This window comes from Kryptolebias marmoratus, linkage group LG1 (assembly GCF_001649575.2).
Source record: "Kryptolebias marmoratus isolate JLee-2015 linkage group LG1, ASM164957v2, whole genome shotgun sequence".
Classification (NCBI taxonomy): Eukaryota; Metazoa; Chordata; class Actinopteri; order Cyprinodontiformes; family Rivulidae; genus Kryptolebias; species Kryptolebias marmoratus.
The window spans coordinates 1,550,538-1,554,774 of record NC_051430.1 but is presented as its reverse complement, the minus strand read 5'-3'; the positions used below and the strand labels follow the sequence as shown (position 1 = coordinate 1,554,774).

Below are 4,237 nucleotides of genomic sequence, written 5' to 3'. Positions count from 1 at the left end.
GCGCACGTGAACAATGAAACTAACTGCTATGTGTGTGTGCCCAGATGCCCAACTCCACACACAGCACTGGATTGGTAAACATCTTACTGAACCAACAAAATTGTATGGTCTGAGCATGCACGCTGGCCATAACCGCAAGTCTAAAAAGAACATTGACTTGGACGGCAGAAAATACCCAATTTACTCCAAGATGAGCAAAACAACTGTAACTACAATTACAACTTGCACACCCATGAAGGACTTCATGCCACTGCCCCAGTAGAGCGTGAAGTTGCCAGAAACCATTTCACTTTCAGGTAAAGCACCTGGATCATTGGGAAAAAGTGTTTTAGGCTGAGCACCATGGAGTCTGTGTAGACGAGTTTATACATTTTGTGATAAAACTCCTAGCTTCAGAAATTGCAGTATTGCAGAACTGATGTTAACTGTACCATGTAATGTTTCGAACATGTGAACAGGAGGACTTTTAATTAAACGGCACGTTCAAATGGCAAACATGGCAAAACGGGGTGCAACACCATTGTGCCAGGTCCCATGGTCTCCCGTACTGCTGGTACCGCTGGCCAGCCCGGTGTTCGCCCTGAAGGAGGACAATACCTCCCCAACACACCTCAACAGCAGGACTAAAAGACACCTCAGCAGAGTAAAATGGTGGGGCCGGTCCTGCCCAAACAGAACAGGACAGGCTCCTAGGCTGTGGCCAGGCAGACGGCCTGCTAGTGCCACAGCTGTGCGACTCATCCCAACAGTCCATCTTCCTCTCCCTGCTCCTGTGCCAGGACTTCAGTTTGTTTACTGGACCCTGGGTCGATGATGGTGGCAGCAGGACTGACTCACGAGACTGAAGTCCCATTGAAGTTCAGGACCTGGAATGGAGGAGGAAAAATTCTTTCGGAGTGTCTTCCTACAGGTGGGGTCAGGAGAAGTGCGAAGTCATGTAGAAACCAACCATTATGCCTTGACGCGCCTCATAAATGACACAGAAGACCATGAATGGAACTGCAAAGGAGCTGTCTGCCATCCGGCAGACGGTTCTGGAAAAACACATTGTTCTGGACTTGCCGACTGCCTCTCAAAACGGAGGTTGCAAGATTTATTGGACTGCCTGTTGTACATACATCCTTGATGAGTCGGAGGAAGGAGGCCTGATCCACGACGCCGTCATGTGAAGTCTGCCACCCACGGCTCTGGGCCGTTCGACTTGTGGTCCTGGCCGACGTCTGGGACCTGGTGGCAGCTGCTGCTAAAACTGTTTATCCCAGTGATCTTTGTGTTGTTACTGTTCTTTCTGTTTTTCTGTTGTGTTATCCCCTGTCTTAGGAGTATGATGACCAGAGTGGTGACCCAGATGCTGGTGCAAATGCAGATGGCAGCCATGGCGAGCAGCAATCGTGGTGAAACTGTGCCCTTTCCCAAACGCTGAATATGAAGTCTAATTCTGAAACAGACCTGTGTTTTCCTCAAATAATGGAAAAGTTGTTATATGATGTTTTAATTGAAAAGCATTTCTTGCAGCGGTTAAAACTGATGTTTTTACAACTAAGGTTTCAGAAATTGATGGATGTATATAAGTCGTTCATTTTTGTGTTTTATATTTCTCAATTCATATTTCCCTTTCTGAATTTTCAACTCATAAATGATTCCATTTCATTTCATTTGATTAATGATTCCATGATTTCATTTTAATTTGCTTTCATGATTTGTTGTTCAATTTGTATTATTTTTTCTATATTAACCATTTTTTTCGTATTTTTATTTTTCCTATTTTACCCGGTTTTTTTTCTCTTATTATTTTTATGTTTTCTAATTTCCTTTTATGAGTTTTTGAATTATGAGATAATTTTTTTGTGTTCCAGTTTTCCAACAAAGACTGATAAACAGGAGGGAATGTTAGGGTTTTTATTTTATCAGTCTTTGTGCTCATGTGTAACACAGCCTACGTGAGAGACGAAGGTCACACGCAGGCGCCACACCATCTGGCTCTCCCAAACAGCTATGTGTTTTTGTTATGCTATGGTCTGAACTGGGTTTGCCCGTCTCAGATCAACCCCTTTTTTCTTCTTCCTTTAATAAAAGAGAAAGCCCAAGTAAGGAGGCAGAACTTCCTGGACAGCACGCCATTAGGAGCTGTTGAGGAATTTCTCCTCTTTGCAAAGGCCTTCACAAAAAGACAACGAGCCTTTCCGGTGTAATTTCTCAGCAGGTTAAATAAATCAAAACCCTGACAATGGGCTTAGGTATGTACGTTTGTATCTGTGTGTGGTTTTCTGGAAATAAACAAAATTCAGAAATAAGTTCAAAGTGTTTCCTTATTACACCCTATATAAACAAATAAAGAAATAAGTAACACTCCAATAAGCTCAACATTAGTTAAATGAAAAACCCACAGTTCGGTTAATAACTAAGTCTCTCCACCGTGGCCAGAGCGAACGAACATTCTCCACAATGCTAAACAATACACACACGTAGCCTTTAGCTCGGACTTAGCGTGAGGAGGATAACAGCAAACAAATACACTTCTAACCGTCCATTTAGCTTCATTAAACTATCAAAATATCCCGACTTACTTGTCAATAACACACATCTATTAGGAGAACATCCATACAGCACTGGTAAGTATCCCATACGTAAACGTAGCAATCCCATCCATCGAGCCTGCTCACAAATTGTCCGCCCGTGATCAAAACAGCGCGAACGCAGCAACGTGATGACGTCATTGCTTTGCCATATTACGGTATGCCTTACGGGACAAAGACTATACAACTCTTAACACTGAACTTACATTATTTATAACTTATACACATAAAGAGCCTTTTGTACATATTCCTTAACATCTTGAATAAGTGTCAGCCACCAAAAATGTATTTGGGTGAATTCAATGGACCAAGTGATACTAGGATGACAGGTAAACCTATAACAATGAACCCAGTTGAGAACTTGGATGCAGATGGCTGAGGGACCAAAAAGTCGGTTACGGGTCCTGTTCCTGGATCGAATTCTGTCTCCTGAATTTCTTTTATGATCTTTTGGATGTCCCATGTGAGAATTCCATTGACACAGGAAGTCTTGAGTCTTGGGCTCATCTGATTTAAAAAAAAATAGCCCTGACAGGGCATCTGGCTTGGTGTTTCTAGAACCAGGACGGTAGGTAATATGAAATTGCAAGCGTGAGAAAAATAGTGACCACCTAGCCTGTCTAGCATTTAGCCTCTTAGCAGTCTGTAGGTAAGCAAAATTCTTGTGATTGGTCCAAATAATAAAAGGTCTCTCTGTGCCCTTCCAACCAGTGTCGACAGTCCTCCAAAGCCAACTTCATGGCTAATAGTTCACAATTACCAACATAATTTCTCTCTGCTGGATTTAGATGCAGAGAGAAGAATGCACAAGGGTTCAGCTTGCCATCAGAATCGCTCCTTTCTGAAAGGACTTTCCCTACTCTAAGATCTGTGGCATCAACCTCAACAATGAACTGTCTCTGAAAAGAGGGATGGATGGAAACAGATGCGTTTGAAAAAAGTTTGTTCGGGGGATCATGTAAAAGTCTGATGGATGAAAGTTAGCCGTGTCAGAGGGGACACAGTTTGACTGTAGTTCTTGATGAACCTTCTGTAGAAGTTGGCGAACCTGAGAAATCTTAGTTGTTTCTCGTTGTTGTTGTTGATCATTGAATCAAATCAAATCAAATCATTTCCTTCTGCTTCCGATTATATTTTACACAACTCTTCCATTCCCTTTCTGCCTTGATCAAGCTAGGGTCAGTCCTTGCCTGTCCGCTCTCAAAGATGTATCCTAAGAAGGAGATGGAGTCAACATGAAATTGATATTTCTCATATAGTTTGTTTTCAAGTAGTTGCTGTAGAACTTTTTGGACATGGTTCTGATGCTCTCTAGGATTCTTGGAAAAGGTAAGTATGTCATCTAGGTAAGTGAACACAAAAATTTTGAGGAAATCACGTAGCATGCCATTAATCAAGGCTTAGAAGACTGCAAGAGCATTTGTTAGACCAAACGGCAATATCAAATACTCAAAATGTCCTAGTGGTGTCTTGAATGCAGTCTTACATTTGTCCCCCTGGGATAGGCATTTCTCAGATCTAGTTAAGTGAAAATTTTAGCAGTATGAAGTTCTTTGAAGACAGAATCATCCATCCATCCATTGTCTTCCGCTTATCCGGGGTCGGGTCGCGGGGGCAGCAGCCTAAGCAGGGAGACCCAGACTTCCCTCTCCCCAGCCACT

General features: G+C 42.5%; 1 long non-coding RNA gene across 1 annotated transcript; it reads left to right on the top strand.

The window, feature by feature from the left end:
• The first annotated feature begins 10 nt into the window (after nt 1-10).
• Nucleotides 11-1,029, top strand: LOC112451212. Its single transcript, XR_003039997.2, has 2 exons — nt 11-296; nt 459-1,029. It is a non-coding gene; the product is annotated as an uncharacterized LOC112451212 (long non-coding RNA).
• Nucleotides 1,030-4,237: the final 3,208 nt, after the last annotated feature.